Source organism: Rana temporaria, chromosome 1 (assembly GCF_905171775.1).
Source record: "Rana temporaria chromosome 1, aRanTem1.1, whole genome shotgun sequence".
In the NCBI taxonomy this organism is placed as follows: domain Eukaryota; kingdom Metazoa; phylum Chordata; class Amphibia; order Anura; family Ranidae; genus Rana; species Rana temporaria.
The window spans coordinates 422,936,026-422,950,988 of NC_053489.1; the positions used below are offsets into that span (position 1 = coordinate 422,936,026).

Below are 14,963 nucleotides of genomic sequence, written 5' to 3' on the forward strand. Positions count from 1 at the left end.
CATTTTTGGTTCTGGGCACCACCACCAGTGGCTAAAGCCCAATTTTTCTGCCCCTGTTCAACAGGGGCATGTAATTACAATTCTTGATCTAATATTTCACAGCAGGGCCCATTCCTGCGACCACCAAGAGTAACTGTGAGGACTTACAGTGTTGTGGCAACACCACCACCACCAAAGGCCCAATTTTTCTACCACTGTTCAACAATGGCATGTAGTTACAATTTTTTATATAATAGTTCACAGCAGGGCGTTCCAGCACCCACCAAGACTAACTGTGAGGGCTTACAGTGTTGTGGCAACATCAACACCTAAGGCCAAATTTCTGCAGAGTATATATGGCAGGCCCCTACTTTCAAACATCCAACTTATAAACGACTCCTACTTGCAAACGGAAGAAGATAACAGGAAGTGAGAGGAAATCTACCCCTAGGAAGGCAAATTCTCTCCTGTAAGAGGTGTCTCCTCTCCACTGCTGCTTTATCACCAATCCTTGATTCCAGGGCCGGACTTACCATTGGGCTTGACTGGGCTCAAGCCCATGGGCCCCGCCCAATAAGGGGCCCCCTTTAAAAAAAACAAAAAAAAAAAACTTTTTTTTATTTATTTTTTATTTTAAAAAAAATTTTTTTTATATATATATATATATATATATATATATATATATATATATATATATATATATATATATAAAAAATATATATATATTTTATTATTATTATTATTATTAAAGGGCCCAGAGGTCTCCAGGGCCCCCGGCTGGCAACCCCCTTTTTTTTTAAATATATTTATATATATATATATATATATATATATATATATATATATATATTAAAGGGCCTAGAGGTCTCCAGGGCCCCCGGATGGCAACCCCCTTTTTTTATATATATATATATATATATATATATATATATATATATATATATATATATATATATATATAAATATATATATATATATTTTTTTTTTTTTTTTATTAAAGCGGAGTTCCAACCACAATTAGCATTTTTTAAATGTATGTCCTTTCATCATGCATTTTTATAATATAAATCCGGTCACTTACTATTTTACAATCCGCATAGATATTCAAAAAAGATAGTTTATAAAACTATGTCTACACCGTTGTCATTGTGCTTGTGGGCATTGTGAAGCCTACAAGCATTTACTTCCTGGAAGTCTTGGATGGGGAGTGATAAATGGACAGCGCACTGCATCCTGTGATTTCAAAGGCAGATTTTGTGGGACCGCATAACAGGCATTTCCAGATTTTTAGGTCTAATGAGCACAATAATGAAAAAAAAATTTGGGATGGAAACTCCACTTTAAAGGGCTCAGAGGTCCCCAGGGCCCCATGTGGCAACCCCCCCCCCCTTTTTTATTTATTTTTATAAATGTTTATTTTTTTATTTTTGTTTATATATTTTTATTTTTTATTAAAAGGCCCAAAGGGGCCCAGAGGCCCCAGGGCCCCAGATGGCAACCTGCCTTTTTTTATGTATTTTTTATAAATGTTTATTTATTTTTTATTAAAGGGCCCAGAGGTTTATTTTTTCTTTTTATTAAAGGGCCCAGAGGTACCCAGGGCCCCGGATGGCTACCCCCTTTTTTTCTATATACAGTACAGACCAAAAGTTTGGACACACCTTCTCATTCAAAAAGTTTTCTTTATTTTCATGACTATGAAAATTGTAGATTCACACTGAAGGCATCAAAACTATGAATTAACACATGTGGAATTATACATAACAAAAAAGTGTGAAACAACTGAAAATATATTTCATATTCTAGGTTCTTCAAAGTAGCCACCTTTTGCTTTGATTACTGCTTGGCACACTCTTGGCATTCTCTTGATGAGCTTCAAGAGGTAGTCACCTGGCGCAGCACCCCATCACTCTTCTTCTTGGTCAAATAGCCCTTACACAGCCTGGAGGTGTTTTTGGGGTCATTGTCCTGTTGAAAAATAAATGATGGTCCAACTAAACGCAAACCGGATGGAATAGCATGCCGCTGCAAGATGCTGTGGTAGCCATGCTGGTTCAGTATGCCTTCAATTTTGATTAAATCCCCAACAGTGTCACCAGCAAAGCACCCCCACACCATCACACCTCCTCCTCCATGCTTCACGGTGGGAACCAGGCATGTAGAGTCCATCTGTTCACCTTTTCTGCGTCGCACAAAGACACGGGGATTGGAACCAAAGATCTCAAGTTTGGACTCATCAGACCAAAGCACAGATTTCCACTGGTCTAATGTCCATTCCTTGTGTTCTTTAGCCCAAACAAGTCTCTTCTGCTTGTTGCCTTTCTTTAGCAGTGGTTTCCTAGCAGATATTCTACCATGAAGGCCTGATTTACACAGTCTCCTCTTAACAGTTCTAGAGATGTGTCTGCTGCAAAAGGTGGCTACTTTAAAGAACCTAGAATATGAAATATATTTTCAGTTGTTTCACACTTTTTTGTTATGTATAATTCCACATGTGTTAATTCATAGTTTCGATGCCTTCAGTGTGAATCTACAATTTTCATAGACATGAAAATAAAGAAAACTCTTTGAATGAGAATGTGTGTCCAAACTTCTGGTCTGTACTGTATATATATTTTTCTTTATTTCTTATTTTTTTTGTAAAACCCCCCCCGCGCTTCTCAATTTCAGGCGGCAGCACCCCCCCCCCCCCCGGTTCTCTGCTCCAGGGGGCCCATGCCTTAAGCTGTGTAAGGGGTAGAGTTGCCACCTTTTCTTTAAGCCAAACCCAAACACGTTAGCGGCACAGGGCACATTTTTTTTCGTAGTATACACAATAGGATTATAAAAGACCTGGGGCACCTATGGGTGCCTCAAGGAGAGTGGTAATGCAGCGCACTGCGGCAAACAGTGGGTGTGGCCAAACTGCTCTTGCTGATATCATGGCTCCCCCTCAGTGATGTCAAACCTGCCCCCAGACAGCGGCCCGCATCTCCCGAATGGCAACAGATTTTTGTGTGACTAACTCAGTTACTTGGGGAGCCACAGCCCAGTCTAAATAATGTGTCCGGGTTTCAGGCAGACTGAAGCCTGGACACAAGATCCCAAACCCGAACTGTCCGGGTGATTCCTGGACAGGTGGCAACCCTAGTAAGGGGCCCCAAAATTCCTGATGGCAGCCCTGCGCATACCTCCCAACACGCACGGATTCTGCGGGACTTTCCCGCACAGACAGCTTCTTCCCGCAGTCCCGCGAAAGGGTTAATTTTCCCGCACTGCAAGAGGAGGCAGCACGGAAGCAGGAGGAACCGGAGCGGTGTGTGGAGGACTGTGGCTGCTGAAGGGAAGAAAGCCAACAGCCGGGCTAATGACAGTCTGTGGCCCCGGCTGTCAGCACAGGTGAGAGGCACTCCCCCCCCCCCCCCCTGCTCAACAACTGCAAAACCCCCCCAGGAGGAACCGGAGCGATGTGTGGATGTCTGCTTAAGGGAAGAAAGCCGACACATTCCGTGCACCCCCCCGCCCAACAACTTTAATGCACCCCCCCGCTCAACAACTTCAATTCGACCCCCCCCGCTCAACAACTTTAATGCGCCCCCCCCCCCGCTCAACAACTATGATCCCCCCCCTCGCTCATCTTCGACCCCCCCAATTCTCGGCTCAAGGGGGCCCCTTCAACACTCAAGCCCCCACCACCCTAAGTCCTGCCCTGCTTGTTTCACTAAAAAACCCACATTTTCAAAAAAACATTTGTCATTGGGACAGAAAGTGAGGTGAAATCATCTGAACAGATGCACCGACAGCAAAACAAATGTTACAGGGGTGATAACCCTTCCCTATGTTTTCCAAAAAGCTTAAAAATAGATTTTTTGGCTGGAGCTACACCTGAAAAATTTACCAGTTCAAAATTACAAACAGATTCTACTTAACAACAAACTTACAGTTCCTGTCTTGTTTGCACCGCCTGTATACTGCTGTTCAGAGTATATAGGGCCTGGGGGCCCCACACCTTTCCTTTTTTTTCCCAAAGGGCCTGGTAATGGGCTGGGGGGGGTACCCATGCCATTTTTCTCAATGATTTTCATCCATATTGCCGGGACCCGACATTACATTAAAGCCGCAAGCAGTTTTAACCACTTTAGGACCGCCTCCTGTAAATATACGTCAGCAGAATGGCACGGCTGGGCAGATGTACGTACCGGTACGTCCTGTACATCTACCCAGCCATAAGACGCTGGCGTGCGCCCGCGACCCGGTCCGAAGCTCTGGGACCGTGTCCTGCAATCGGTCCCCAGAGCTGAAGAACGGGGAGAGCCGCGTGTAAACACGGCTTCCCCGTGCTTCACTGTGGCGGCTGCATCGATCGTATCATCCCCCTTATAGGGAGACACAATTGATGACGTCACTCCTACAGCCACACCCCCCTACAGTTGTAAACACACACACTAGGTGAAACATAACTCCTTCAGCGCCCCCTGTGGTTAACTCCCAAACTGCAACTGTCATTTCCACAATAAACAATGCATTTTAAATGCATTTTTTTCTGTGAAAACTACAATGGTCCCAAAAATGTGTCTTTTTTCCTATAGAAATGTCATTTTGTGCAGGGGCAGTTCTAAACACGGAAAGCACGTGCCACTTCACAGGCATACTATAGACACCCAGCAGGTACGATATTTAAAATAATATTTCACTTTTTTTTCTCACTTTAAGCATCATTAACCACTTGCTGCCCGCCAATGACAGATTGACGTCGGCAAAGTGGTTGTAGAATCCTGACTGGACGTCATATGACGTCCTCAGGATTCTGAGCCGCTGCGTGCCCCCGGGGGCGCGCATCGCGGCGATCATTGTTGCGGGGTGTCAGTCTGACACCCCGCAACACCGATCTCGGTAAAGAGTCTCTCACGGAGACTCTTTACCACGTGATCAGCCGTGTCCAACCACGGCTGATCACGATGTAAACAGGAAGAGCCGTTGATGGCTCTTCCTCACTCGCGTCTGACAGACGCGAGTAGAGGAGAGCCGATCGGCGGCTCTCCTGACAGGGGGGGTTCGCGCTGATTGTTTATCAGCGCAGCCCCCCCTCGGATCGCCACACTGGACCACCAGGGAAGCCCACCCTGGACCACCAGGGAAGGGCAGATAAAAAAAAAAGTCCAAAAAAAAAAAAAAAATCTGGCAAAAAAAAAAAAAACTGACTGGCAACATAGGTAAATCAGTGCCGCCCCACAGTGTCCATCAGTGCCACCCCACAGTGCCCATCCATGCCTAGTGCCCATCTGTGCCACCCATAAGTAACCATCAGTGCCACCCATAAGTGCCGCGCATGAGTGCCCATCTGTGCCGCCTGTGAGTGCCCAGTGCCGCCCATGAGTGCCCATCAGTGCCGCCCATGAGTGCCCATCAGTGCTGCCTATGTGTGCCCATCAGTGCCGCCTATGTGTGCCCATCAGTGCCGCCTATGTGTGCCCATCAGTGCCGTCTATGTGTGCCCATCAGTGCCGCATACCAGCGCCGCCAATCAGTGCCACCTCATCTGTGCCCGTCAGTACTACCTCATCGATGTCCATTAGTGCCATCTCATCGGTGCCCATCAGTGCCGCCATATCAGTGCCCGTAATTGAAAGAGAAAACTTACTTATTTACAAAAAAATTAACAGAAAAAAATAAAAACGTATTTTTTTTCAAAATTTTAAGTCTTTTTTTAGTTGTTGCGCAAAAAAAATAAAATTGCATAGGTGATCAAATACCACCAAAAGAAAGCTCTATTTGTGGGTAAAAAAGGACGCCAATTTTGTTTGGGTACAGTGTAGCATGACCGCGCAATTGCCATTCAAAGTGTGACAGTGCTGAAAGCTGAAAATTGGCTTGGGCAGGAAGGTGCGTAAGTGCCTGGTATGGAAGTGGTTAAAATCGCTGCTCCTGTAAAAAGAACAGTTTTTAAAACTCCCCCAAACCCCTTTTGGGACAATAACTTGCATATTAGCCTTTAAAATTAGCACTTTTGATTTAGAACATTCGGGTCCCATAGACTTCAATGGGGTTCTAAAGTTTGTGCGAACGTTCTGTCCGTTCGAAGGTTCTGATGCGAACCGGGGGGTGTTCGGCTCATCCCTACTCCCTGCATTACGGCCAAGGTCGATATACGATAAACGATATAAAATAATCAGCTAATGTAGTTTGACAAAGAAAATAAACTAGGTAATACTAGTGAAGTGCACAGGCATGTATGCTCCCTGCACTGCACAGACTTTGCTGTGCTACACCTCACACCACAGATCAAGAGGATACATCTATGGCGGTCACTCCTCCCCATAATTAATGTGCCATAAGTGAGAGTCTCACAGACACATATAAACCTCAGCACAATCATTTAAATAAACGAAAACCTTCCAATTACATATTATTTTCTGCACACAGAATATAGACAGAAATCTATCACTTTGTCTGAGCCTACCTTAAAGCGTTTGTTACCCCAACACTTCATATTCCTGATATGTGCCTACGGTACCATGTACTTGTATGAAAAAGTATCCTGTTTTCTTATATTGCTTCCTTTATGTGCAATCACTAGTGTTCCTGTCAGTCCCCTTGCTTTCCTATTTAAAACTGACCACACTGAGGCCCTGTACACACGATCAGTCCAAACTGATGAAAACGGACTGAAGTTCAGTTTCATCAGTCCAAACCTACCGTGTGTATGGCCCATCAGACTTTTGTCCTTCAGACCAAAGTTTTAAAACGTGCTTTAAAATCGGACTGATGACCGATCGTTCAAAACCGATGGTTAGTACGCAAAAGCATCGGTTCAAAACCTGCACATGCTCAGAATCAAGTCGACGCATGCTTGGAAGCATTGAACTTCGTTTTTTTAGCACGTCGTTGTGTTTTACGTCACTGCATTGGACTCGATCAGATTTTTAACTGAGGGTGTGTAGGCACATCAAACCATCAGACCATCAGACTTCAGCCTTCAGTCCGTTTTCATCAGTTTGGACTGATCGTGTGTACAAGGCCTAAGCAGGAGAACACAGCATGGTCAGTTCTCTAGCTCTGCTGGAAACGCAGTGTACTCTCCTCCAATGGTCAGACTTGTCCTGACACGCCTCCGCTACACAGCCATTCACTGGGAAGCTCAGTGTGCTTCTGCTTCTCCTCCCCCCCAGCTCTTATGCAGCCGAGAAGAGAGGAAATGTAATCACTTATAAAAAAGGCAAAAGGCTATTTATAATGTTTTTTTATCTCTATAAAAAAATGTTTTGCCTTGAATTTATCTTTTAAACTGAATGGGTTGTTTTACAAGGTGATCGTTTACAATCACTTTAAAGAAAAACTGCATTAAAATAGTCAGGGACTACTTAGCAACCAGCAATTGCTGATACAATGAATGAGTATGTAATTACAACATAGCATATAGATTAAAGGGGCCAGGCATATATACTTTACAGGGTGCGGTGGTCAGAGGTATGTAATGTGCAATCAAGAGTACAGAGTTCAGTGGCCATGAGTATATAAAACACAACAATAAAAGTTATGTACCACACAGCACAGCATACAGATTATAGTCAGGAGCATGTAACGTGTGCTAATCATTACAGGATCCTTCTGCAATCTGTATACTATGTTGTACATTGCATTCTTCCAACTGCATAGCGCACTGTAAATGATAAAATTCGTAACCCTGTTCTTATTACACTAGACTTTGTATTATTTACTCCTGACCATTGTACTCTGCTAGCTGTGCCATACATTACATACATCTACCTGTGAAACTCTGTATACTGTAGTGTCATTTGCACACACACAATTGCTGCACTTTGAGCATACAGAGTAGTGAGGATTATGTAATGTATAGCCTCACATTAACAATCCACTGATAACATCAGCACCCTTCTTACAGCTCAACTATATGCCCCCTGTGCACACTTCCTCCCCCAATCCATAGCTCTCCTCTGTGCCCCCCCCCCCTTCGACAGATCCTCTCTGTGTTCCTAGTACACAGCTCACCTTTGCCCCACCTGTCCACAGCTCACAGTGTCCCCATCCACAGCTCACCTCTGTACTTCTTCATAGCTCATCTTTGCATCCCCATCCACACCTCATCTCGGAGCTCCCTGTCCACAGCTGACATCTGCGTCTCCATCCACAACTCACCTCTGAGCTCCCTGTCCACAGCTGACATCTGCGTCCCCATCCACAACTCACCTCTGAGCTCCCTGTCCACAGCTGACATCTGCGTCCCCATCCACAACTCACCTCTGAGCTCCCTGTCCACAGCTGACATCTGCGTCCCCATCCACAACTCACCTCTGAGCTCCCTGTTCACAGCTAACCTCTGCATCCCCATCCACAACTTATCTCTGAGATCCCTGTCCACTGCTTACATCTGCATCCACAGCCCACCTCTGAGCTCCCTGTTCACAGCTGTCCCCATCCACAGCTCACCTCTGTACTCCTTCATAGCTCATTGTCTGTGTCCCTGTCCACAGCTCATCTCCGTGTCCCTGTCCACAGCTCACCTCTGAGCACCCTGTCCCCAGCTCACCTCTGAGCACCCTGTCCCCAGCTCACCTCTGCCTCCCCATCCATAGCTCACCTCTGAGCTCCCTGTTCATAACTCACTTCTGAGCTCCCTGTCCACAACTCACCTCTAAGCTCCCTGTTCACAGCTCACCTCTGTGTCCCCATCCACAACTCACCTCTAAGCTTCCTGTTCACAGCTCACCTCTCCATCCGTGTCCAGAGTTCACCTCTGTGTCCCTGTCTACAGCTCATCTCTATGTCCCTATCCACCCCATCCACAAATTTACCTTTGCACCTCTTCCACATCTCATGTCTGCCCCCTTTCACATCAAATTTTTGCACCTTCTGTCCACAGCTCACCTCTGGACACCCTAAACACAACTCATCTCTGTGCCCCCTGCTCACAGCAACACTTCTGCACCCCTCTTGAACAGCTTATTTCTACCCCTCTTCTACATCTCGTTCCTGCCCTCTTCCACATCCTACTTCTGAACCCCCTGTTGACAGCTTTCACATTTGACCCTTGCTTTATCCACAGCTCTCACCTCAACAACCCCACCCATCCACAGCTCTCACCTCTGCACCTAGCACCCCCTCCCCATCCCCCTTCATCCACAGCTCTCACCTCTGCACCTAGCACCCCCTCCCCATCCCCCTTCATCCACAGCTCTCACCTCTGCACCTAGCACCCCCTCCCCATCCCCCTTCATCCACAGCTCTCACCTCTGCACCTAGCACCCCCTCCCCATCCCCCTTCATCCACAGCTCTCAACTCTGCACTCAGCCCCCTAGAGCAAGTACACACTAAAAAAGAGTATGCTTTGTTCATTTTTAATTTCTGCGGTTTACAACCGCCTAAACTGTTGCTGCTGCACATAGCAACTAAAAAAAAAAGGGCAGTATGTGTATTACTGTATATGCAACCTGACTGTGTTACAATAATAAATACAGAATGTTTAGTATTTAAGTGTGCTTTAAATTTGAATAGTTATGTAAGTATTTTCTATTTTTTTATCTGCAAAAAAGTTCTCCCAAGTTCAGATTCAAATTTAGCCACCGGTTTAAATTTAGCCTTTGTTGTGTCATGTTCACTACACTTCTTGATCTGATTAATAAGCATGCCTCTTTTAACTGATCTCATTATATTTAGTAGAGTGTAAGCAGGGGTTGCTGTAGACCATGCCTCACAGTATAAGTGGACGGCAAAGCTTCTGCTTGTAGTTGAGCAAGAACTAATGATTTTTCTTTGCTACAGTTTTACATAAAACCTTAGAGCTCAGCAGCGGGCTAGACGTTCCTTGTTCCAGGCAGTATATGGCTTGATATAAACTAGCTGTGATGGCTATATACCACTACTGATTGCCACAACCATAACCGTAATAGGGGACTATTCGAATTTTGGTGGTTTATACTTCTATGAACAATATAATACATGCTAATGTACTATGTGATGGTGCCGCCAGAACTGTTATTTCACCTTTTCATATTAGTCAGTTTTCAGCTAAGGGTGTGAAATTGCATAGCTGGCAGATTTTAATTAGAAAAATAAATGTGCCACATGCCATGTTGGCAGGTTGTTAATTCAGTTTCATAAAAATTCTATTAATCCTCTGCACTTGTTTTCATGTGCCTAATGTACTAAATAATATTCTTTATAACGGGTGAAGTATTATAACTCCCTCTGTTTTTCAGTGTACCAGTTATTACTGAAAAAGTAATGGAATAGGAACAACAGCATAAAAAGTATTTCATATGTTTTTGAGGTGAATTATAACATACTATTATGTTGGTATATGGCACCCACAAGAGTTGCCTCGTATGTCTTGGGGGCCTAGCCCCTATTTTTTTTTGTTTTGTTCGGCCCACACAGGGGCCGAACAGTTGCCCACGGAGGGGCCAGTCACCTGTTGTGTGATCAGACCGCAATAGGGCACATCAGATAACACATAACACAAAAAACTTACATAAACAACTTACTAAGACTACAACCCCAATATGGGGAGAGGTTCAATACAGGATGAACAGTGCTCAACATAAGGTTAACCGGATGATGTAAGCTGGGCAAAAATTGGGTCAGAGCCTAAACAGATCAAAATTGCATTGTGAATCTAGCAAGTTCTAACAACATCAGTTGCTGTGGACCATACCTTCTCAAATTTGTGTGGGCAGCCCCTGCCCGAGTAGGTAGCTTTATAAAAGGGTAAACTGGCATTCACCATGCCCTTCCAGTATTCGATAGAGGGGGGAGACGATTTTTTCCAGTGCATTGTGATAGCCTTGCGAGCATAATACAGTAGCAGGGAGATGAGTATTTTCCTGGCTCTAATTGCTGACATTTGTTCCACTAGCCCCAGCAGACAGTATTTGGGGTCACAAGGCACACGGGTCTTAGAAACCCTAGCAATAACCTGGAGTATTGACTTCCAATACTGTGCGATTGCTGTGCAAAGCCAGAAAATATGGAAAAATTCACCAGGTTGTTGGGAGCAACGCCAGCACGCTGGAGAATGTGCCGGAGACATCTGGTGCAGCCTGTGAGGCGTATAATGAGCTCTTTGTACAATTTTGTACTCCTAGCCCCTATTTTAGTGGGTGCAGACAAGAGGGGACCGCATACCACATTTGGCGGTTGTGTCCGAAAGTTAGAAGATTTTGTATTAGATTTTATAACGTTTTCTATTTTGTGACGCAGATTAATATTAAAAGATCCCTTTGGCAAGCCCTTCTTGTCAATATATCAAGGAGACATCAAGACATATCAAAAGGCTGATCTTATTTATTTTCTTAGCAGCTAGGATAGCCATAGCTAGATCCTAGAAATCGATGTCCATCTCATTTGATCTGGCCAAAACAAATCTCTCCTGGATTATGGTAAATGAGAAACTTACAGCATTTTAAAATGACAAAATAGATTTATTCAAAAAATGTTGGGATTCATGGATACATTATCGTTCTGGAAATTAAGATGAGGTCCAGCATTTTGGGTTGTGATGTACACTTTGTCTTCGATATTCCTTTCTTTCTCAACTCTCCCCTTTCCTGATTATTATCCTACCTTTCTGTCAGTTGCTTCTTGGACTTAAAGGGTCACTAAAGGAATTTTTTTTTCCGCTAAATAGCTTCCTTTACCTTACTGCAGTCCTGGTTTCATGTCCTCATTGTTCGTTTTTGCTTTCATGTTGCTGTAAATCCTCTCTGTTCTGGACACTTCCTGGTTGCCTGTTTCCTGATAACCACAGTACTGGGAGGTTTCTCACGGTGGTCACTAATCAAGGAGGTGTGATTACTGTGTGTAAAACGAAACTGGATTGGTGCTGAGGAGTTTTAGACAAAGTATCACTGCTCTCTATTGGCTGACTGCCCTCTAGTGGCTCTCTGTACATCAGAGAACCAGCAAACAACAGCAAAAACGAAACTACACTGCAGGCACATTATATGATTGTTTTTTATCTATTTTTAATCATTTTTAAAAGGAATCAGTTAACTATTATGTCTCTATGCCCTGTAAACAGTAATTTCAGCTAAAAAAAAAATTTCCTTTAGTGACCCTTTAATTGTTGCTTGGTTAAAGATGTTGACAAACGCCTGTTTACTTACAGTATACGAAAGACAAGACCTTTTCCACTACCTTTACAATTAATGATTTTATTGCATTGCTCTGCATAATCAGTTTTGGTCAACCACTTACTCTAACATGTAACATTCATTATGTTGAGGACCGTCTTCCAAACCATACATGAATAATCGTTCATGTCTAACTGTACAAACGTCCTCTCTGTACATAACATCTATTGGAAAAGAGTAAGAATTGTTCAGCTTTTTTTTTTAACCAGTCTTTTATACTACAGGTGGAATTACTGGGTAATGTTTACCCAGCAAACCTCATGGTACATTACCGTGGCTCACCACAAGTCCTTGAATAATTAGTAAAGTTTCTTTTTTTTTATTGTTAAAATTACTGTATACACTCGAGTATAAGCCGACCCAAGTATAAGCCGAGGACCTAATTTTACCACAAAAAAATGGGAAAACGTATTGACTCGAGTATAAGCCGAGGGGGAGAATCCAGCAGCTACTGTAAGCGGAAAAGAGGGTCAACAATTCCCATATGCACGCCTCACTGTGCCCATTGCAACCTCACTGTGCCATACCTCACTGTGCCCATTGCAGTCTCACTGTGCCATACCTCACTGTGCCCATTGCAACCTCACTGTGCCATACCTCACTGTGCCCATTGCAGTCTCACTGTGCCATACCTCACTGTGCCCGTTGCAGTCTCAATGTACCCTGCCTCACTGTGTCCATTGCGGTCTCACTGTGCCATACCTCACTGTGCCCATTGCAGTCTCACTTTGCCATACCCCACTGTGCCCATTGCAGTCTCACTGTGCCATACCTCACTGTGTCCATTGCAGTCTCACTGTGCCATACCTCACTGTGCCCATTGCAGTCTCACTGTGCCATACCTCACTGTGCCCATTGCAGTCTCACTGTGCCAACCTCACTGTGTCCATTGCAGTCTCACTGTTCCATACCTCACTGTGCCCATTGCAGTCTCACTGTGCCAACCTCTCTGTGCCCGAGTACCAGCAATCTTGACAGGCGTTCATTTTTTAAAAGTCGCAGCTTCCGTGATAGACATTTGACACTGTGTTCCCCTTATCACAGAGGTCTGCTCATCCTTGGACTCAGTTTCCCAGCAGACACTGTGTTCAGTGTTCAGTCAATCACGGACATTCTTTCATCCTCAAACAGGAGGACGTCCGCCATTGGTGGAACACTGAACACAGTGTCTGCTGGGAAACTGTCCGAGGATGAGAGGACCTCCGTGATAGGCGGAACACAGTGTCAAATGCCTATCACGGAACGGAACACCAGGAGGAAGCCGCGACTTTAAAAAATGGACGCCTGGCAAGAATTCAGGTACTGACTCGAGTATAAGCCGAGGGGGGTATTTTCAGCCCTAAAAAAATGGCTGGAAAAACTTGGCTTATACTCGCGTATATACGGTATATAAATTTATTGATACAAAAAGTAAAACATGTTCACATAGATACTGTGTCGGAAGGGGCCAGTGGAACCAAGAATCCCTCGGAGAGGTTAGTAAACCCTTGTTTCAGCTCCCCATGCACCTCCTATGTCTAAGCCACCCTGTGTTCATTAGAGGCACAGGGTGAATGAGAAAACAAATACCAATACAGCATTAAAAACAGATCATGCACAGAAATGTGTCAGCAGGAATATGCTCTAGCAAAGCGCGGGGACGAACAACACGTACGACGGCACTATAAAGGGGCAGTTCCATGCGGATGGCGCCACCCTTTGGGCTGCTTTTGCTGATTTTGCATTAGTGAAAGACGATTCGCGCTTTTCAGTCTGTTACAGCGTGATGAATGTGCTTACTCCATTACGAACGCTAGTTTTACTAGAACGAGCGCTCACGTCTCATAACTTGCTTCTGAGCATGCGCGGGTTTTTCACGTCGTTCAAGCCCACACACGACCATTTTTTACAACCCGAAAAACAACAACGTTTTAAACTTCGTGAAAAAATAGAGCATGTTCGGAAAAAAAAATTGCCCGTTTTTCAGAACCCGAAAAATGCTCTGAAGCCCACACACAATCGTTTTAAATGACATTTAAAAAAAACTGTTTTTTACAACCCGAAAAATGATCGTGTGTACGCGGCATTAGAGTTCTAGTGGAATACATGACTGAACAGGATATGGTGGGTGGTTATAATGTTATGGCTGATGAGTGTATAAATATTGTGCATTCACATCAAGGGGATGGCAACTCTATATTAATGCCCATGGTCTTGGTATGGGATGTCCAGCCAGCTGATATGGGTTTGATGATCAGTTCTGTTTACACACTTTTACAATGTACTGTATTTAAAAAAGTAAAAATGGCAGTTTTTTTCTAGCTATTCTGTTAGAATATTACAAGATAGGAAAAGACTCAGTAGATTCAGTTCAAGAAGCAGTCTGATGTACATAGTTAATCTTTTACTTCTTGACCCATGCTCCTCGCATGGTTTTTAAGCATTGCATAATCAATGTTAGACGGCAATATCTGTATTGCATTGGGCACATTATATGTCGCAGGTTAACGCTGTATATTGATATATAATATATCATTCAGTGGAAAAACACTGCAGGGTGAGTACTTTAAAAAAAGCTTGATATAATTAAATTATGATCAATATGCTGACATTTCTGTTTTGTGTTTCTACTTTTTTTCTCTCTGTATTTATTTTTAATTAACCTTTGATAAAATACTAGAGAACTGCATATATGCATAGTAAAGAAATCTGCAACCCTGGTCATATTCATAGCTTTGGTTGGTTATTAGATGTATTTGTCCCTTCGCCGCACTGCGCTCCCCCGCGGTTCACGCAATGATCAGCTTTTATTGGTCACAGCTGATCATGTGGTAAGTAGCCTCTGTCAGAGGCTTCATACCACGATCTGAGTTGCG

At 43.9% G+C, this 14,963-nt stretch overlaps 1 protein-coding gene across 2 annotated transcripts in view; it reads left to right on the plus strand.

Moving 5' to 3' along the window:
* Positions 1-14,963, plus strand: part of CSGALNACT1 (chondroitin sulfate N-acetylgalactosaminyltransferase 1) — a 425,829-nt gene that overhangs the window by 42,906 nt on the left and 367,960 nt on the right. Inside the window, exon 1 of one of the 2 annotated variants that reach the window (XM_040325271.1) lies at positions 13,527-13,583. The exons of the other annotated variant lie outside the window; for it this stretch is intronic. The gene's annotated coding sequence lies outside the window, so the exon portion shown is untranslated. Of the gene's footprint in view, positions 1-13,526; positions 13,584-14,963 lie in introns of those variants that run through there. 2 annotated transcript variants of the gene reach the window in all.